The sequence below is a fragment of the Phalangium opilio genome, unplaced genomic scaffold, assembly GCF_054372755.1.
Source record: "Phalangium opilio isolate 3A_F unplaced genomic scaffold, DU_Popi_V2 ptg000329l_1, whole genome shotgun sequence".
Classification (NCBI taxonomy): domain Eukaryota; kingdom Metazoa; phylum Arthropoda; class Arachnida; order Opiliones; family Phalangiidae; genus Phalangium; species Phalangium opilio.
The window spans coordinates 1,078,705-1,101,133 of record NW_028324226.1 but is presented as its reverse complement, the minus strand read 5'-3'; the positions used below and the strand labels follow the sequence as shown (position 1 = coordinate 1,101,133).

The 22,429-nt window shown below is 37.1% G+C and overlaps 1 protein-coding gene and 1 long non-coding RNA gene across 3 annotated transcripts in view; one reads left to right on the top strand and one right to left on the bottom strand.

Moving 5' to 3' along the window:
- The window catches only part of LOC149610202 (uncharacterized), a 168,769-nt gene that overhangs the window by 34,545 nt on the left and 111,795 nt on the right, over nt 1-22,429 (bottom strand). For both annotated transcript variants that reach the window (XR_016376602.1, XR_016376601.1), the window contains one exon: nt 17,649-17,799. This is a non-coding gene — a long non-coding RNA (uncharacterized LOC149610202). The remainder of the gene's footprint in view (nt 1-17,648; nt 17,800-22,429) is intronic.
- LOC149610201 (latrophilin Cirl-like) overlaps nt 20,428-22,429 on the top strand; it is a 120,049-nt gene continuing 118,047 nt past the window's right edge. Inside the window, exon 1 of the mRNA XM_089858999.1 lies at nt 20,428-20,747. The gene's annotated coding sequence lies outside the window, so the exon portion shown is untranslated. The remainder of the gene's footprint in view (nt 20,748-22,429) is intronic.

Genomic DNA, 22,429 nt, shown 5'->3' with positions numbered 1-22,429 from the left:
AGAGAGAGAAAAAAAGGAAATATTGAAGCATAATAGGGAGTCCCAAAGGAGCTAGTCGGGTCTGCTAGAGAACGGACTTGGCTGTTGCTTCGGCAATCCACTCTTTACAAACATAAGACGGCGGGAAAACATTGCAATGACTATTCTCAACGGACGTTCATACATGAGATACAAGACCTATATATATTCCTAAGCCAAGGCTTAAGAAACACCGCCTATCCTATTCCCTTTACAAAACAGAAGTGAATCAATACAGCGATCTCCCCCCCCCCTTTACTATTCACTAACATTCACTTTGAATCTGAATTTATTTACTAATAAAATTAAGAAAATTAAAACTTACTACACATTAGAGAGTTTTTCCGCGTGAAAAGCGTCACCAGATGTCACTTTGGCGTGTTTTTTTCAAACGAAAGGCTTAAAAACGCGCTAATGTCTTAGTAGTAAGCTTTAGGGTTACTAAGTTTAGCGGAGTGATATTCATACGCGAAATATAAAAGTAGTTCCCCGTCTTTGGTTGTTAGTTTTTGGGCGTAACAGTCTAGATAAAGTTCAAGCTCTTGTCTTATTCCAAACATGAATGGCGGCGTATTAAGAAGGAGAAAAAAATGGAGAAAAAATATTCTTTTGTTTCGTTCGTGTTTGCCCTCAAGCATCGCGACTAGAAAAGGAAGGAAAAATTTTCAGGAAAGAACAAAGGAAATCGTCTCAGGCCAAATAACTGGGTCCCTTTATCTTACAATTTTTCACTCGCACGACATGAATAAAAATACACAAGACCTATGATCAAATCGATATTTTAACAACAGGTTTATAGCGTGGGAAGAAGATTTTGGCTATTCTAAGTCACCCACGCAATTTATAACAAATTAAAGAATTTTCTATGATTTCAACTAAAACTCCAACTCTAAATTATTATTTTACAAAGCCCCTGTTGGGTAGCTTCACCCTGAGCACCGATGTGTAACGTGATAAACATTTCTACAGGGGCTATGGGAAAATACATGTAGAGCTGTACCCCTAAATGTCGGCATTCTTTTCTAACACCACTTTGTACCAGTCGAACAAACTATAATTATAAATAATTTATTAGAAATTAAATATCAAATTTAAGTTTAAATTAAAACTCATTAACGGTTTGTTTGTTTGTTTGTTTTAATTATAAATAAGCGTAACTTGTTTTCCGATAAATTAGATTAGATTAGATAAATATAAAGAGAGGACAGTCTAATCGAAAAGAAAAAACAATACGACAAAAACGCATAATATCGTTTTATAGAGATATTAAAAAGAAAGAAAAATAACCAGACAAGGGGTCGAAAGACGCATATACACATTTTGTTATTGTTAAAAACCCACCCACCCACGATATGATTTAGTTTTCCCTTTTAAACAGAGCACGTACCTTAATAGACAATATATTGATTATAAATACGATAATATCCAAAATAAAATGGTCACACGCATGCAGAGGTAAGTTAGGCCTATATATATATTTAATCAATAATTTGAACATCTCTATTCTTAGAAGAATTAAATAAATTCACTGCGGCGATATATAAAAATTGTCAAGAGGAAAGTATTGAAAAATGGATTGTACCAGTAGAGAAAGTTTGACAAAAAGCTTTTGATGATGAGAGACGGACAAATCAATCGTGATTCAACATTTAATGCATTTTCGATTCGATTTTATTCCCCTTTTTTCCTTTCCTTTTATGGTGGTAGTTCAGATCAAGTTTGCACGAGAGAGCAAAGCGATGGATAATTCGCGTGTTTTTTTTTTTTGTATTTTCAAATACATCTAACTTATTGAGATACACGATCCGGGCCACGTTTTATATTCAAAGCCCGGTTTCAACGTTATTAAAAATGGCATACAGTATACCCACCTCTTTAATATTCTCGTATACAGAAAAGCGACGCGAGTTGAAATACAACAGGTGGATAAACAGAGTGAGTGAGTGAGAGGGAAAGACTTGGATCGAACATTTCCCTAATGTTCTTTGAGACTAATATTAATAAAACATCATTTATACAGCTTAGGGCAACAAACTGATTCGATTCATAATATAAACATAACTAAATGAATAATCATTTATGTCGTAAGTATGAATGCATTATATTTATAGATAATTTTTCACTGTTGGGGATACAGAAAATCTCTAACAACTATCACAGTTTAAACTTCAGTGCAGTGTTGTCAGGCGATTTGTGAGTTAAGTTCGTCAAATTGAACCGCTTGCCTTTCTACCTGCAATCTCTGGACTCACCAACAGCCTGGTAACACTAATGGAACGGCAAAAAAAAAAAACAACCTTCACTAGAAATTATGTTAACGAGAACGAACCATATGAGTTCGTGACCCTTAACCCCTCATTTATAAGGTCATTACTCTGCCTTAACAACAATAGTCCCTTTTTTTAAAACAAGGGCCACTTAACCGCTTTATCGTCAGGGTTAAGGCGAAACATTGATGGGTATGTGGGCCCAAAGACGTTACATCAGACTTGGTCCTATTGTTTATTATGGGAGGACTAACCAGACGAGTTCGTGACCCTTAACCCCTATAATTAGCTTAACAATAATTACAGGAGAAACAATTTTAGACCAAATATTTCCTTTGTTAATTCATGGCTGCTGTGTTCACGGTAAAAACAGCGTCATACTAGCAATTATTGATTATTTTAGGCTTGTATTAAATAAACCATTCCAACAGCAGGCTAACCAAAAATATAGTTCGTTAATAATTCCGTTGTCAGTCACAAACTTCCTGACCGCACGCCTATAGTTTTGTTTGTTTAGAAAGTAATTGCCTCGAACAAGACCAGTTATCCATTACATATTTAAACCAAAAATTATCCGTAGATTGTTGGCTAACCACAATACTTAACTTTTAATATTAACTATGGAAAAGAACATATGGTTTCACGGATAAACTAAAACTTAAACCATTAATGGAGCTACAATTTTTTACGGTATACGGTTTGATCTCATTTTTATATCTAAGTCTAAGCGATTTTATACTTCAATCCTGACGCGTTATATAAAAATATATACAGGGTGTTTAAAAAGGGGTAATTAGAGGACCGAAGTGCAGCGAGTTCTATGGGAAATCTATTTTGAGTCAAAAAATGTAATTTCTACATTTACTCATAAGAGACACCTTTGACAAGTTACGATCATTGGGGTGCTTTACGGATGCCCCCTTAGCAATGTCTTTCAGTTTCTTACCTAAATTTAAGGGGCCATCCCATCTGAAAACACTAAAATTTAAACTTGAAAATGGTGAGCCTTATGGCGATAGAAGTTATACATTTCCCATAGAAGCAGCCCACTGTACTTCGGTCCTATTTTATTATTCGGACCCTTTTTATTATAAACACCCTGTATACTCCGGTATTACTCAACCGCGGAACTTTGCTTAAAAGGTTTGCAATCGTAGTAGAAATAAAATTAAGTCAGATGAACTATAACCCTTTTCCAACATAACTAAAAGTAAAAATATACGAAATTTTTGAAAGCCTCTTCTAAAAGTCAAATCTACTTAGTGAATGCTCTTTAAAATATTCTATTTGGAAATCTGGCCAACTGGCGTAGATCAAAAAAGCGAAAAAAGGATTATACTTTAGATTCTTACCATGCCACTGTCTAAAGTTATCCTATATGGGGAAAAACAAGCTTATATTTATATTTTAGATTTGAGGCGAAAAAGGTCGCTCGACAATAACTCGCCGGAGTTTGGTCATAACGAGCGAAAGCAAACAATGTCCATATATATTCTTTTCCAAAATGAAAAAAACAACATAACGTGTTTAGTTTGGAGGTCATAAAAAGCTCCGGTAGGTGATTACTCTCAGTTTTCCTAACGACTTTAACAAACTCATCTCGCGTAGGTATATAGTTCTGAAGCAAGCCTCTTTTTTGTTTTCCATGCTAGTAACGTTAGTGGGAGCGAGAGAGAGAGAGAGAGCATGAGGGGGAAGGGAAGTTTGAAATTACCCATACGCGTTTTCTTGTTTCATTTGAACGAAAACGCAACACGTTGTTTTAAGACTGTTATGTTAACTCGTCACGCGATTTATTAAAATAGAAAAGAAAAAAAAAATAGATGAAATAAGAAGTAACGTAAAGAAATACAATAGGCCTAAACACAGGGTCTTTCTGATAATTCTACCATACATTAATTAAAGGGTGTGCTCCTTGGATCAAACTGAGTGGAAAGTGTCATATAGAACATGATGGGGTCTACAACATTTAGTTCCGGCAGAAGATATGGGTTCCCAAACATTGATTGGTCCCTAAAACAATTAAGGAAATAGTCCAATACGTGGAGTAAGACATATCAGAGCCTCACTGAACCTTTGTCTAGTGAAACTGTGGTATTAAATGGGTAGAAGTGTGTTTGGGAGCCCATAATGTTGTAGATCCTATGCAGGTTCTTTGACACTTTCCACTTAGTTTGACCTACTACACAGTGGCTAAGCTTGGTAAAGGCTAGTTAAGCCAAATGCAGGAACCAATGGGACCTAGTGCATTAGGCCTGATTGTTTCCTGCCATTGGCAAGGTAAAATTCGTGTCCAGAAGATTAGCCAGCATGCTAGGGGTGATAATGGAGTCGCCTGTTACTTTAATGTATGGTAGACTTATCAGAAATACGTTGTAGATCAGTTTTTACAAATACGTTATTTGGACGGACAATGAAACCGATATCATGTAACTTATAAAAGTAGAACGACCTCGTCTGAGTTTGGAATTACGCTAGCCGAATTTTTCCCTTAGATTTAGGGGCGAGTACAGTTTTCCATATAATGATTAGAGCATACGGGGTAAACCAACTTGATGATAGACAGACACGAAAAAACCTGTTGTACCCCAAAACCCCATCAGTTCTGCACACACGTGTTTATTTCCAATACTTTAAATATATACGTTATATTTCTAATGCAAATTTGTCAAAAATAGAATCGATCAATTAATGTTAAAAAGTCAAGCAAGGCTTAAGTACGAGTAAAATCTGTTTCAAAGAGAATTCAAAATTTTGTTCTTCCAAGGGACGCTATATTGTATAGAATCATACTTAATGGATACACTGACATTAACTTTGAAGTCACGTGTGCCATATCCCCTTTAATTCGACGGTAACAAGCGCGAGAGCGCGCGGGGAATTATGTTTTTAAAAACAAATATGGGACATTAACCTTTCAATCCTTTAAAATCTGGGGGTAACTAGCTGAATATTTGGAAAGTGTTCGACCACCAACATCTTTCGTGGATATTAAGAGAGGTCCCCCGGAATTTGACGAAGTGACGTCGTATAAGCCTTCATCTATAGGGACTTGGGACCGGAAGCGAACATACTTTAGTCCATTAGTTTCCAAACTAGCCAATGAGACGCGTCCGGAGTATATAAGGCGTTTCTCATAAGTCTGCCATAAATTAAAGAATGAGTCTTTTGGCTAAAACTGAGTGGAAAGTGTTCAAGAACATGGGGTTACAACATTTAGTTACGAAGATAATGGGCTCCCAAACTTTGATTGGCACCTAAACAAGGTAATAGTCACACTACCTTAAGGACGCACCCTTTAACTTATGGCAGACTTCTTAGAAACTCCCCCTATTACATCAGCGTGGTTTTGGAGCTTGGTACGTATTCATCCAGGCCTAAGGGTTCTATGTAGGGATCGAGGGCACTTAATGTCAAAGGTGTTTCGACCCTTAAAGGGTTGAGGCCCTTCTCTCTTCATTTATGGCTGCATATCATATTTCTGGACGTCTTTATTCTCCATAGACGACCAAGAGGGCCGAGCTAGCAGCGTCTTGGGCAACCCGTCAAAATTAGGCGGCGCGGGGGCTATATCTTGCAAAACTGAATTATAAAGGAAATTTCCCAGAGGACCATTATCAAAGTACTTGTTAATATAATTGACAACTGACGGCCGACAACGCGGAAAACCAGAGGAACTTTATAATATTCGACGAAACAAAAAATATTGCAACGTAAGATTTAAATTTCGTAACGATAATGGTGTTCCAAAAGGAGCAGAATAGGACCAAAGTCAGTGGCAGATTTCGAGTCGAAAATGTAATTTCTATGACATTTTGCCGTCTGCACCACCGGTTTCTAGTTATGATTGGAGTATTTTAGGGATGACCCCTTAAATTTAAGTAAGATACTGAATGACAATGATTTATAATTTAATTAAGGGGTCATCCGTAAAACAATAAAAATCATAACTTGTTTATGCTGTCCCTTATAGACCAAAATGTCATAGAATTTATATTTTCAACTTAAAATTGATTTCCCACAATGTACTTCGGTCCTACCACCTTTATTTTTGCAACAACCTGTATAATAAAAATATTTATATTGAAATTCCTTTTCTATCTCTAATTCTTGCAGATTAGATTTGATAGAATCTTCTGTACCTCTACTCTTCCACTCCACATCTTCCCCGATCCTTTTGAAATAGAAAATGGAATCAAGGGGCGTATCAAAAAAAACCCTGAGCTGCGAGTTAAAAGTCAACACCTTGCGGGTGGAGGCGAGTCCGTAACACCTAACAAATTGCATTACGAAGCGAGAAAAACGATATACCCCAAATACTCGTCGAAGGGATATTTCTTTAGAAAAAAAGACCCACTTAAAAGAGGCATTGGACGATATACAACTGGAAATAGATTACCCCTAGAAAACCTAAAGTAATCCCTATTGTATTGGGATTATTTCATACCGTATACTTCGAGATAATCGACTTCGGATCATAAGGGGAATGATATCGAAATATAAAGACGTTTTCTACGCGAATTGGACAGCTAGAAATCCGGGAAAGATGTACATTCATCTAATACGAATACAGTTGAAACTATAATTCAAATAGTGTGATATACCTTATTCCCAGCTTTTATTTAATTCCTTTTAAGAGAATGGACCCGATAGGTGGCGTGTAATCGACCAAGAATTTCAATTTCAGCCTTCTCCCATCTTCCTCTTCAATGATCCGGGCTTAAATTCCGGGAGAGACAGACAGACACACACAGAGAGAGAGAAAAAAACCACCCTCCCCTGGTAGGGGGACTGAATCTTTTCAAATCGTTCGCGACTCCGCGCGTGCCGTCTGTTCAACTTACAACAGGTAATATACATATAACAAAGCTGCTTGAACAATGGGGCCCTTCTTAAGAATTGACCGTATTAACAGACACAATTTGAACGACCACCAAATTCTCAAAGGCCGATACCCCGAAAAAAAAATTGGGTTGTAATACTATATATCCAGGGAGCATCGGATCGCATCGACTTTGGTTTACGCCACTAACACATATACTATACCTAGAACTAGAAACGTTCTATCTCTACGTTACAGTAAAGGTTTTGACCAATGGGCAACGGGAAAAAAAAACACGGGATATGTCTATGTATAAACTTTGGATTGATTTTAAGTTGAAAAATATTATTCGAACGGCGAGGGTTGTTCAGTATTTCTCTTATAAGTAAGTGTATCTTTTCAAATCCTCCCCGGTTACCTACGGATGACCAGTTAGAGAACGTGGTGTCGAATACTATAGGGGAAAAGGATCAATAACCAAATATTTCTCACGCGTCTCTAAGGAAGTATCCAACGCACGGGATTTAGCTAACTCGGATTCCAAACTCCGAAGCCGCGCTGCAGTTTTCGGGCAACAAATCCCGGCTGGCTTCCCAAACGGCGTGTAAATTCTAAAACGTCTATCTAGAGTCTAGCTAGGCCTAGACGAATAGATGAGTCTGCGAAGTTACAGCTAACACCTAAAGCTAGATTCCCATTCGACGGAAAACACGACGGAAACCCGACAGAAAGGGGTTCGACCGAAAAATCTTTACGTTGAGCCCGACGGAATTACCGTTCGGCCGGGCGTAAGTTGTGTTCTATTTTTTCGGTCGTGTTCGGCGTTACGCCAGTGTCTCAGCCAATGAAATTATCCCACTGACTTCGTCATAAATTTCAAGTGCGCACGCATACGCGAGATAGATTTTATGGCCGCCATTTTTTGTGGTTGACCAAGGCTTAGCTTAAACTTGGCAACAAGAAAGAAAAATGAAACCTAATGGAAGTAAAAAGAGATTAGATGTTAATTGGAAAGAATTTAGTGAGGAGGCTAGAAAATATCCCTTCTTGTACGATCGAAGCGACCAGGGGACAAAGATACCAATTCAGAGTGCGAAAGAGATGTTGTGGAAACCACTCAAATCTGTCACGTGACCCAAAAATATCTACCGCCAAACTAAAAATTCAGTCGTAGTGTGAACGGTCTACCGCTGGACGCCGGCGTAAGTTAAAATTTCTACCGTCGGCTGCGTGATTTCCGCCGGGTATTTTCGGTCGAGTGGGAATCTAGCTTTAACCTCCCAAAATTCCAAGGCCCGGCCGGCCGGGGTCGATGCCGGATAAACGCCACCAGTAATATCCCCATAAAGCCCGGAGAGAAATTATGGAAAAATCAGAAACAAAGCTACGTATGTTCGCGTAGTCTGAACTCGTAAATTACGAGATAAAGTTAGAATTTTTACTCTTGCAACGATCATAACAGTCTGCTTGGAATAAATTATTATAGAATCGAAAGGTTTAATACCAAATTTGGCGCGAAAAAAAAAATATATATGGGCGAAGAATAGTCAGGTATAAATTCCCGCCTTTTTTTGCGCCGTCTGAAACCTTTGGCTTGAGCGCAGTGGCACCTCAAGCCTATAAAAGCTATTTCCGAATTCACCTTTCCCCAAAAAGAGCAGAGGGCCAATGTTTCGGCACATCTATCAGAGAAAGAGAGAGTTGGCGAAAAGCTCCCTGGAAGGACCCCAACTATCGCAGACCAGGGGCTAAGGAAGCGGGGAAGAAAAGCTATTAGGGGCTCACCCTGACCAAATCTGCGGAGACAGCTGGTTGCCATGGCAACGGAGAAATCCCTAAGACAGGCAGCGGGGCCATGATTCGAAATGTCTCGAGTAATTTCGGCTTTTCCGCGTACGAAATCCTTTCCAGCCCTCGCGCCCCGCAACCAATGGGCCCCCATTTACTATATGGATGAGAGACTATTTTTAAGAGTCAGGTTTCTTACGCTATTTGGGCCTCCGTCGGGCACGTACTAAGGTCGAGAAAGGGAACGCTAATATCTAATTACTGGCACGCAATATTTTCATTCGATAGAAGTTCATCACATCCTTCATGATGACTCTTTAACTTCAAATTGTGGATTTCTACTAAATCCGATTGAACAGTACCATACATTAAGATATTCTTACAGGGAGGGTGAAACATAAAATTAATGGATTTTATTATCGATTGTTTTAATAATTATAAGAACTCTCGGCACCAAATACAATCTCCGAATGATTTTTAAATTGAAATTATTATTAGATTTTATACAGATATTCTGAAATTTGCACCTCCGACCAATCACGTAACGTCCTGCCTTTTTGTTAACAAAACCATCGTAAAATTTAGCATGTTGTGACAATTATGGTCAGCGCGAGATATAGAGCTTGCCACGAGAATTTTGTTAACAACAAGGCATGGCTGTTACGTGATTGGTCGGAGGTGCAAATTTCAGAATATCTAATGAATTCTCATAACAATTCGAATTTTAAAACCATATTCATAGGAGGTATTTCCCGGACGTTTCACTATACACGTAGGTCTCATAATTAAAAAAATAATCGATAACAAAAAAAAATTACTTGATTTTCCTTTTCACCCTCCCTTTAATAGGATTATGGTGAAATGTTTGCGTATGGGGCTCCTTCGCATTTTCCTGACCTCAAACTCAGGACGACAAGCTAATTGGACTCGTTAATTAGAAAAGAAAAGTAGTAGCTAATTCGACTGAATTTTCATACAAACATACGTTCGCGATAAAGTTTAATACAATATAATCTAATTGCACTGGCAGTTTAATATTAAATAAATAAAGAAAACCACCAAGTGAGATTTATGCCCCAAATTAATAATAATAAATTATTTAAAATTTTTAAAGAGAAAAACACTTAAATTATTCACGATTTTAAAACTTAAGCTTGGGTATAAAGAAATTTAATAAACTTTTGCGAAGTTCAGGTATAAACAAATTAAGTGTCTTTCATCAGAGTTTATAATTAAAATTTTAAAATGGGTACCAAGATTAGGACCGCCGGGATTGTGGGAATGTCTAGACCTATCCTTATAAATAATACAATAAATAAATAAATTTAATTCTATTATGAAAGGCAACGAGTCTCGACTTTTGAAAGTCGACGTTAAAATTAACCCCATTTGTAAAGTTTGAAAGTAAATTAAATATACCTTCAAGGTAAACAAAAATAGAAATCCAATTTTGCGTGTTTACTTGTATTAAAAGGAATGCATACAGCTTATAAGAATAATTGTGAAGCTTGACATTTTTCTCAACGTATCTACAGGCGGACTTTATGGGAAGAGCATTATGCATGCATACTTAATAGTTTTCAGACTAGGAGGACTCATACCATTTACACAAGGAGGGTAGGCTTCAGGTGTTACACAAGAAGGTCAGACTCCTTGGTGAAGTCAAAAGCAAGACCTTCTTGTGTAAAAGGTATGCATCCTAGTCTGAAAACTATGGCGAATAATCTATCTCGCTACCAACCAATGAAATCACAGTTAGAAAGACGTCAGAATTAGAAAATATACTCAAGTCCGACCCACAAAACCCGCGCAGAAATCAAAATGACATATTTATATGCACGAGCACAACAATTCCTAGTAGCAGTATGTATTACTTGTAATAATGAATAATTTATGTCGAAAATACCGCGTACTCGGTTTAATTTTTGATAATAAACTCTACAATAAATGCCTACAGTTGTTTTGCCTAATTTTATATTTATAAGAAAAGTGATAACTCTGACGCAATATGAAGTCTATACTCGAAAGGTAAGATCTTACAGCGTGACATTCCACTTGAAAATGAAATAGATTAAGAGTGGAGTATAACAACGGGAGACGAAAATACCACCCCTTACCCCCATCAAAGAATACATCTGCCAAAGAATTGAAAAGAACTCCATGGTCGTTTCAATTTGATTTCAGAACTAAAGTAGCCAACCAACCCCGTCTTGGATCATGTCATTTTAGAATAAATTAATTCATATAAATCGATTTACTTTGGTGCCGAATGATTATATACATCTTAACCACGTTACTAGCTGATCATTCAACTGAACCACGCTGTTTTTACAGCTGCAAATATAGAGGATACGTGGCTTTTAACAAAAATAATAGGAAAGAAAGACTTGAATATTTCTTATTTTTATTGGAACGCGATTCAGCTGCGCGGATTTAAATCCCTACAATTTGTATGCGTATATAAAGGATCAGTTTTAGAATGGGTAGTTTTTAAAACATAGGATAAGCGGGTTTCTAATGTATTTTAGGTTGAATCTGGTATGGTAAACCTCCCATGGCTATAATACTTCATCGCTCGACCCCTCGATGTTCGCGGGGTCGCATGCGCTTCTATAGCTAGTGCTCAATATTGCGGGGGCGATCGTAGAATATTACATAATGTCCATTGTACTTCTATTACCTATCCTGGATACACCGAGAAAAATTGAATACAGTTGAAACTAGCGAGTAATTTTGAACTTCGATCCAGTTTATTTACCGATCTCCCCCTAACATCGCCTAATTCAACTTTATTGCGTGAACAGGAATGTTGAAATGTTACAGTGTGTCCCTCGAATCTATTTTACTACGACGGATGTTGGTAAACTGAAGTAAAAGCTACGCAAAATAGCATTATAAATATTGTTTACTAGAAGAAGTAAAGATTACCTAAATCAAAAATATTTTTTTCCTGAATAAAGGACTTAATAGAACTACCAGAATATTTTTTTCCTGAATAAAGAATTTAATAGAACTACCAGAATATTTTTTTCCTGAATAAAGGACTTAATAGAACTACCAGAATATTTTTTTCCTGAATAAAGGACTTAATAGAACTACCAGAATATTTTTTTCCTGAATAAAGGACTTAATAGAACTACCAGAATATTTTTTTCCTGAATAAAGGACTTAATAGAACTACCAGAATATTTTTTTCCTGAATAAAGGACTTAATAGAACTACCAGAATATTTTTTTCCTGAATAAAGGACTTAATAGAACTACCAGAATATTTTTTTCCTGAATAAAGGACTTAATAGAACTACCAGAATATTTTTTTCCTGAATAAAGAATTTAATAGAACTACCAGAATATTTTTTTCCGGAAGAAAGAATTTAATAGAACTACCAGAATATTTTTTTCCTGAAGAAAGAATTTAATAGAACTACCAGAATATTTTTTCCTGAAGAAAGAATTTAATAGAACTACCAGAATATTTTTTTCCTGAAAAAAGAATTTAATAGAACTACCAGAATATTTTTTTCCTGAAGAAAGAATTTAATAGAACTACCAGAATATTTTTTTCCTGAATAAAGAATTTAATAGAACTACCAGAATATTTTTTTCGTGAATAAAGAATTTATTAGAACTACCAGAATATTTTTTTCCTGAATAAAGAATTTATTAGAACAACCAGAATATTTTTTTCCTGAAGAAAGAATTTAATAGAACTACCAGAATATTTTTTTCCTGAATAAAGAATTTAATAGAACTACCAGAATATTTTTTTCCTGAATAAAGAATTTAATAGAACTACCAGAATATTTTTTTCCTGAATAAAGAATTTATTAGAACTACCAGAATATTTTTTTCCCGAATAAAGAATTTATTAGAACTACCAGAATATTTTTTCCTGAAGAAAGAATTTAATAGAACTACCAGAATATTTTTTCCTGAATAAAGAATTTAATAGAACTACCAGAATATTTTTTTCCTGAATAAAGAATTTAATATAACTACCAGAATATTATTTTCCTGAATAAAGAATTTAATAGAACTACCAGAATATTTTTTTTTCCTGAATAAAGAATTTAATAGAACTACCAGAATATTTTTTTTCCTGAATAAAGAATTTATTAGAACTACCAGAACATTTTTTCCTGAAAGAATAAGTTGATGAAACTACCGAAGGAATTATTTTTCTAAAGTGTTGACAGCACAACCAAAAAGGCTTTTAACTAACAGTTTTAGTTAGAGACACGTGAACAGACATCAAATTTCCTACTTTAAGTTATAGTTAAAGGTATGTCTTAAAGCAGACGACGACGGGTGGTAAGTCCGGGTTTCGCTTCTCCGACCAATCTCTACGGGAAACTAAAATATCTATAACTGAAATTCAAAATTTAAATACGCTTCCCTCTTAACGGGGGACATTTTTCGTATGCCGCCGAAATGCGATTTCAAGGAAGGAACCATTTTTTTTTCTTTAAATTTCTCTACGGTGGTATTAGTTATGGGGGAGCATCGGGGGAGGGGAGGGGTCACCTCGCCTCACCTTCCCGGCATGTGGCGCTCACCGATTACCGGCAGCGAAGAAATAGCAGCGAGTTACCACTAAGACTAAAGGGAACCCATTTATAGTAAGGTATGAAATAAGAATGTCACTTTTATTATTCGTCGTTTATCACAAACAGCGATAAAAACTTCTATTTCCAACATTTCAAGAAACGCCGCCAAAGAAAACTTGAATATTTATAAGAAATAAAACGAATTCAATGACCGACAGCGAAATCATATTTTTGAATATTTCGCGTTAAAATTATGCCTTATTGCATTGGATTCTGGGAAGAAATGTTCAACGTATCGAAATAATAAATAAATACTTAAAAAGAGAGCGTGCAGTGGGAAAAACCGGGGCCGGGTATCTATGTATAATCCAAGTTAAAGGGCAACTCGAAACCATATGGTACATCTAGCTTAAGCTTATACTTAAAAGCGTGGCCTGGCAAAATCTCTTTCCCGCCAAAAAGCAAGCAAAGTGGCGGGAAGGCGACTGAGAGAAAAGGAAGGGCTTCACCGCCGAGCTTCACTGCTTGTCGTCGTCGTACGTCGGGATCAACTTTAGGCCTAACTCTAACCCATCGCGTGTCACGAGCACAAGATTCTAAAGACTATTTTCCCCTACCCCAATGTAAATGCTCCATTAAGCCTCGGCAAATGCATCAAACGACGTAGGCCAGTTAGTTTTAGGGCCACTAGCACGAAGCAACAAAGGTTATTATCAAAACGTACAGTATACCCAACTAGTTGTAATTCCTATAACTATAGAAAGAGGAGGGAGAGAAAGAGAGGGGATGTCTCTCTATTGTTTATCCATCGAACGCTCGCTGTTCCTCCAAGATAATTAAGTTCGAGGAAAATTGATCAAATTGTCTTTCTTAACTGATTAGATTATCAGACGTGGGCCCTTTTCTCGAGTCGAGTACTTGGGGCCCCAACAAAATGTTTCTATTTATGGATGGAGCAAAGAGAGAGGAGAGAGATAGCTATAACAAATAAACTCAACCAATAATGATGGATAATCTAATCTACAATGTTTTCTAGTTGCCCTAATTGATAACTATATTCCTAGATAAGTTGGGATGAAGTTAACTTTAGAAGCTTATCATTTGAAAGTGACCTTTTCATCCTTAACACGCGCGTAAACAAAGAAACCTAATAGTCATAATTTATGTAACTACATGCACGTGAAAGTATCAGATACTCAATTCGAGCGGGATCAAAGCAACGTGACTCGTCCTCAAGCGCGCTCTTTTCATAACGCACGTGCTCATGATGAGGAAATGGGCAGTATGATCTTAACGAGCTCGTGGTCAACCACCATTTGAAATAAAATATCGGGGCTTAATGTATTTTCTTACTGGGCGAAAGGATCCAGGAAATTGTTGGAAAATTGAGACCTAGGACTTTTATTATCAAATCTGACAAGAAGAAAAAAAAAATGTACTCTCGGCACGAAATGCATGCCGCTATGAGATTGGTATATGAAAAAAATTACTTAATATCACCTGTATGATTTACGATCTTAATTTTTAATTAAAAGAGAACCCGGCCAATCTGTTCGAGTTAATTTACTTGTTCCAAGTCGAATCGAAGAAAATCTAGAAACGAAACGACTCTTGCGGCTGTAATAACGCCTGCCATAAAAGGTAAGTCGGTTGTACTGTTCTTAAGGGTGAGGGAAAATCGAGATTAAATACAAGATAATTATGGTCCCAAACCCCTTTTTCTTTACGGGCTCGGACACTCTCCCCAAAAAAACGACGCCCTTTAGAACCTAGACTAAATGGTACGAGTTAAATGTCGGACCCCTTTATGCGCTTCTGTGTTTTATTTTACGAGACAATTAAGCGGGGGGAGCCGTCGAGGGAGTTGGCACGACAAAAATCGTTCACGAATTGGACTTTTATCTTGCACCTAAGGTAGCTTAGCCAGCTAGCTAGCTTCTAGCCAAGTCCTAAAGACGGAAGGGTAGGTATACTGTATATCAGAGCGGCTATTCGCGCACGACGATCACGAAAAAGGTTTCCGTAAGAGAAAACGTCAACGCGTGACTTTTATTTAATTTGTTTTCTATACCCCCCTAACCCTCACCCCAAATCCCTTCTACACAACTTGGACCAGGTGTCCCGAATCTCAGCATAGGGTCAGAGTCGTATACCCACACACACATACACACACAGACACGTACCTAAGGCGCGGACGTCAAAATATACGAGTTTGGGTTTTCGACTTTAATTTGGTTAGGGTCGCCTGGAAATCTTTCCCTCCCTCTCTCTTCAAGATTATCAGTAGCTATAGGGGTTAAAACGTTTAAGTGTCTTAAAATGTGAGAGGTCACAAGTCACACACATATATATAGCCACAATGTCACGATCCACGCTGGTGCCAAGACAACCCCAACCCAACCAAAGAAAAATATATTTTTAACCGGAGTCTATACCATAAACCAGGTCTAGAATGGCGTATTTTTCAACCTCTGACCAATGAACATTCTTCTAAACAGACAGAATCACGTGGTATAAAATATCTTAGAAATTTGGTCCTATGGCGAGTTTCACTCTTGGAACCAATAAAAAGCAATCGACCTTTTTCGACGTACAAACGGGGTATATAGGCAACCCTCAGCATCGGGACATAGAAGGTGGTTGATCTGTGCAGTCTCATGATACAAAAAGAATACAGCGCAGGCGCCAAAAAGCGAGATGGAAGGCAAGTTTTTACCCTCGTGGGTTTCCATTTTAGCTACATCGAAATGGTCTAAAGAAACGGGTATTCCTTTCTAGACCGCGATTGAACTGGCTTCTTCCATAACTAAAGGCGAGACCACGTCCGTAGGGGCGCATGTCAGCCACAAGTCATATATATATAGGGATATCTCTTTAAAATTCTTAACCACGTTTCAAACAATATTTTCTCTCCCAACGGGAATTCCATGCCAAGGTGCTTGGATTGTCCGTATCGTGATTTTGAATTACGCGTGCCTTAAGGCGAACGAACGTTTATTTTTTAAACCAATGCTTGTTTTATAATTAAACACGTATTTAAAAAGAAAACCCCCAATTCAAACGTGAAACTTCAAACTCTGGACTCTTTTCTTCAAGGAAAGTATATCTGACATGTTTCAAACCCCATTGCAAAACAATAACTAATTATTAGTAAGGTATAATAGGATTAACAAAATGATTATTCTTTTTTCTTTCCTGCATCTAAGAAACCTTAATACATCAAAGGTCGAGGCGAGGATATCTCAGAATGATGAAAATACATTTTTCTTTTTTACCCGCTACTATGTTTACGCTATTTCGTGTTTTGATAAAAATAGAATCGTCTCACGAGTTTATCATAAAAGGCGCAGTTTTTCAATAACAATTTAAATAGCCCGTAAATAAACCATATTTCGTGCAGATGTAAGGGCGATTTTTTTCATGATCTGTATAAATACCCCCGAATCTTTGACCAACAAAGTTCAGCTCCTTCTTGAATTTACTTAATTTTAACCGTGAATATTGATGGAAAAATGTGTATGGTTCAATACAGGGTGTTCCAAAAAGGGAGAGTAATTAACGGACCGAAGTACAGTGGGATGGTTCAATGGGAAATCAATTTTGAGTCGAAAATGCTGTAACTTCTATCGCCATTTTGACCTAACGAACACAGTAAACAAGTTCCCACTTAGTGTTTTACGGATGACCCCTTAAATTTAAGTAAAAAACTGAAAGGATCATCCGTAAAACACAACAATCATAACTTAGGTCAAAATGTCATAGTTCCATTTTGGACTATAATTACCTCTTTTGGAACACCGTGTACATGTTGAACAATGCATATTTATCCATTGATATTCACGGTTTAAATTAAGTAAATTCAAGCCAAGGAGCTTCTCTTGGTCAAAGATTCGGATATACCCTGTACAGTATTCATGAGAAGAACTCACAGCATTCTCGAGTGTGCAGGTTAAATATTCTCGCTATGATTCGAAGGTATTCATTCGGGCGTGAAGTAGATATAATATTTCAGTATCTTTCATATAAATCTAATGTATGTGTTAGAACACGATTTCGAATCTATCTCTTTTCATCGCTAGCTCTAAACATGATTGGATACTTTTAGTCAGCTCCATCAATTTTGATTCTCCCAGCATCCCTCGCGCTTTTCCCAAAAAAAGAAACTTATGTAGGTAAAGGGAAGAAAGAAAAAGAAATCATCTCTTACCTTAAGCGCCGCCGTCTTCCATGAAAAGGCGATGGATGTCCTAGATGACCCCAAACCGAAACAGACACTCGCAAAATTTGCAAATAAACCAAATGTCGAGCTTTTAAATTCATCTCTCGTTGCTAATCAAACATTGCACGATAATTTGAACCTGAAATTAAAAAAAGTAAAAAAAAAAAGGTTAATTTCACTAGAAGATTGAATTCAAATTACATAATTTTTTCAAATAAAAGCGCGGAAAAAAAAATCACAAAATAGGTCTACCCTATTCAAATAAAGTCTGGTGTTTGCCCATCTTGTTTTCGTGAGACGGAACACAACCGATATAGGACAACAAAGACGTTAGATATGACTTGAAAAGTTGAAACAAATGGACGACGGTGCAAGACTAGTTGCTTTAAAGCCATCTCTAACGACTTTGGATATCTTAACCATAAGAGCAGACGACACTACTCCCACCCTCTGTTTGAAAATGACCCATAAGACTATTCCATTAATTGCTTGCAAAGAGACTAACACACAGGCGGGAAGTCGCCCTTTTAAGTTATTTCCCTATGGCGCCAACCAAGAGGCAATACCAGATGGAGCCAGGGTTCACTACATGCGGAGGGAGGCCAGCCAACTCGCGCTGCCTCTATCGGTGCTTCTTGGCAATAGAGAAATAACCCAACAGGGTGACCCCGCCCTCTGGTATTTGCTTCTCTTCTGGAATTAACTTGATGGTCTATTGGGGGACCATTCCCAAATCCCAATAAGGGACAAATATTAAAAAGAAAAAAAATTGAATACGTGTTTTGAGTCGCGTTGCGTTCCCGCGAGGGGCCGGCCACTCGCGCGTAATCTTAAAAAACCCTGCCCTTGATTACACTGAAACTTAAATTAGTGTACAGGGACCAGACAGTGATTATCCCCTCGCGTTTCTGGCGCACGGAAGCGTTATAGGAACACATTTTTGAGGGGTAAAAAAAGAGAATGAATGTGCATCAGTCAGTTGGCGCTCGACTTCGTGATTTTAGGGGGCCTATATATCCCTTATCGTACAGTAATACCCCCCTGAAAGCGAGCGAGGCTATTTGATTTTAAATTTTGGAGTAAGAAAAAAATAGTCGTGATTTTTGGGGTGATCGTGATGACCAATTTCGTTATACCGTGAGCGCCTACTTAAAGGTCGTCGAAGAGCGTGACCAGTCGGAGACCGACAGCGTCAGCAAAAGCTACCAAATGATCATCTTACATTAAACGCGTGAGCGATACGCGTACCGACACAATCTTAAAAAGAGGCCCTCGAATAAGATGTCGCGTTAGAAGAACTCTTCACTTTAAATTATCAACTTCAGAGAAATGATTTTTAATATTAAAAATAAAACCGTAAGGGAAATATTAATTTTTGGCTCGGGAGAAGAGAGATTTGTTATATTTATTTGTTTATGCGAAAGTTTATTTGTAAACTAAGAAGAGTTATAATAATATATTGAAAAACTGATATCTGAAGTTATTGTTTACATTAGTTGGCCCACCATTAAGTACAGGTGCGTTAATAATTCGGTCACAAAATGAGGTTTTAAAGGAAACAATATTTTCACCGCCCAAACTTATTTCTTGTATCTAATTCCATATACAGTGTGTTTCAAAAAGGGTGGGCCATTTGAGTCGAATGGCCCAAAGTCCCACTGTAGTGTTTTAAGTAAGAAACTGAAAGACAATGCAAATTTAATTAAGGGGTAAAACACTCAAATAATCATTAACTTGTTTAGAGTGTTCCATTAGGACAAAATGTCATAGAAGTTATAACATTTTCGTCTCAAACTTTTATTTCCCCATTGAACCATCCCACTGTACTTCGGTTATATAAGTACCCTCATTTAGAACACCCTGTATATTTTTTTATTATACACAGTTTTCAGACTAGTATGATTAATACCATGTACACCAGAAGGCCAGGCTATTTGGCGGACACACTACAGCACCAAGTAGCCAGCAGTCTCCTGGTGAAAATGGTATCAACCCTCCTAGTCAAAAAAATATATATTAAGTTATTTTTGGAATTGTAATATAGTATTTCCAGGAATAATTCTATCCCTCGAGTGTTTACGGTAACAAAAATTTCACCAGAAATGTAATCTTACTCCTAATCTCCTCTCAATTGCGAAATATTTTCAACTCTTATACTAAAGTAAAAAAAATGAAACATTAAAGGAAATCTATGAAAGAAGAGCTTTTTATTGAGATCCCAGATGCAAAATTCATTCAGAAACAGGAGAAGGATGGGAGGGGAAGTTCAAGAGTAATTAGGGAAAATGACTCTTTGTGTGTGTCGGGTTGTCGGCGTTTTTAACGACCTCACAATTACGGCTTTTTGTTTGTTTATTATTGAAATTACGGTCGATATAACGAGGACACCCGTAAGAAACAATTACTCTTTCAAATTTGTCATCCTTCCATTAAGTTTAAGAACAATTTTCTCATCTAGAAAAATATTATTACCAAGTCAAGTCAATTTAATTTAAATCTATCAAAATCAATTTAATTAATATTAGGTTTATGTATCAAGCAAAAGTATTAAAGAAATTCTTTTTATACCAATAGTAAATAAATTTGCGCGTAGTAGACCTATACTTTTCCCAAAAGAAAAATGAACCTTTAACGATTTTCTAGTTCGATTAAAATCCGTTAGGTGGAGCCTGTTCTTTATACGCTAGGGTTGGTAAGAGCAGACCAATGGGAAAGCTCCCCCTATCGATCTCGTTTTTCCCCGCGCGAGAGCTTTGGCGCCAGAATCCTTCGGTACGGTGGGTCATACTGCTTTCGGGAAGTTTGTATTACGGACGTTGAAACATCGTTCAACGCGGCCAAAAGGACAGCGCACCACCGCTTTATAAGTGTATTTGACAAAAAAGAGAAGTTTTCGAAAACTCCGTAAATATTCTTGTGTTGACGTCTGGATACAGTTTGATGTTAAATTTTTGTACTTAAAACTTAATTAAAAGTACATTGTGTTTGACCGCGTGAAAAAGAGTGATATTTTTCCCCACCAACTCACTTTACAGCGCGCGGTGATTCTATTCCGACGTTGGATGTGTTGTTTTCTTTTACAAAAAAGTAAGTGCAATTAAGTTAAACTATCGTATAATGCGTTTATTTCATTAAAATTAAGTTTTTAAACGCTTTAAAAGTTATACATGGGTATAATTAATATGTTAAGGGGTTTGTTTCTCACCAATTAAGTCTGTATAAGAAACTAAAAGAAATAAATAATCCCACGGTTGAAATTGAACCTTTTTGGGGAAAAGTAAAAAAAAAAAAAAAAACAGGGCATCATAAACATTCCAGCAGGAGCAGGAATGGTACGTTCAACGGTTGTCTCCTTACATATCCTGATGAATGACCTCCGCTAGTGTCTCCCATGCCAACCAACGCGAAGACTAGAGAGGGGTTTTAAAAGAACAAGCCAAGTTGTTCTAACAGGGCATTTTTTGTAGTATACAGTGGGGCACACAAAGTGACGGAGAGAAAAATAAAGAGAGATGCGATGAGCGGATTATTTTTCAGCCTCGCTAAGCCTCGCCTCGATTCTCCGAGGACCCCATAAAAAAGCCCGAGTAAAAAAGTGCCCATCCGATCGGTAAATTTTGGGCTAAAGACGGTAGGTACTAGTAACCGTTGAAGGAACGTTTTTCCCCGCGATTTCAACACCCCCGAGTTTCCCCGCCTTTACTATAAGGGTAAATACCCCCACGCAATCTTACATGACAAGAAAGCGAAAATAGAAAATAAAAATAACCCATTTCAAAAGAAAAACTCCAAGAAAAAAAGTAGATTTCTGTAATATTAAACAAGGTTCTTCTGAATCTTTACGCATGGTTTGCGAGAAAAAGTGGTTTCCTATGTGTGTTTTTTTATATATATATATATTACACATTACATTACGTAATGACACAAACAGCAACCACGCTACCACCACAAGATGAGGTGAACGCCACTAGTGTTGTAATATGCAAGCACACTGGTTTCTGTACCATAAAGGATATTAAAGAATCTGCCACTGCCTTTACTTGAAAACTTTAGTTAGTCTTAGCCGTATAGGGGGAGGTTTCGTAAAGGATGTCATTTTATAGTAGGTTGGGGAGGGAGGGTTGTTGACGACAAATGTCTAAGAAAGAATATCACATTCACACGGTACGGTCGGTTTAGGGTTTGACTGAGACGCGGGCGTAAAGTTTGTTTCTTATAGCTACTGTGGAGAAGAAAAAAAAATATACATTATTCCAATATTCTCCGACACGCTCTCGTTAAACTAAAATTTCGCGCTCAACTCCTGTTTTCTTTCAACAGTTTTTATGACACTCCAGGGAAAAAGCATCAAGAACTTCTTTTAAAAAATACCAAAAACCTAGAAAATTATCGTGCGACTTTGCAGTGTATTTTTCGTATGAGATTGGCGTGACAAGACCCGTCAGTCAATGAATATTGTGTGATATCGGCTCGCACCCCCTATACAGGGTGTTTATGAAAGGTTTGGGTGATTTTGAGTTGAAAATGTAATTTCTATCTCCATTTTGACCTAAAAGTCACCCTTTTCAAATTAAAATTGAATTATTATACGGATGACCCCTTAATTAAAATAGAAATCATTTTCTTTCAATTCCTTAATTAAATTTAAGTGATAATCTGATGACGTAAAAGTAAAACACTCCAATCTTAACATAAAAACTGTGACCATGACGGCAAAATGTCATTTTTAAGAATCATACTTTGCGTAAAACTGTGGTACGGTTTAACAC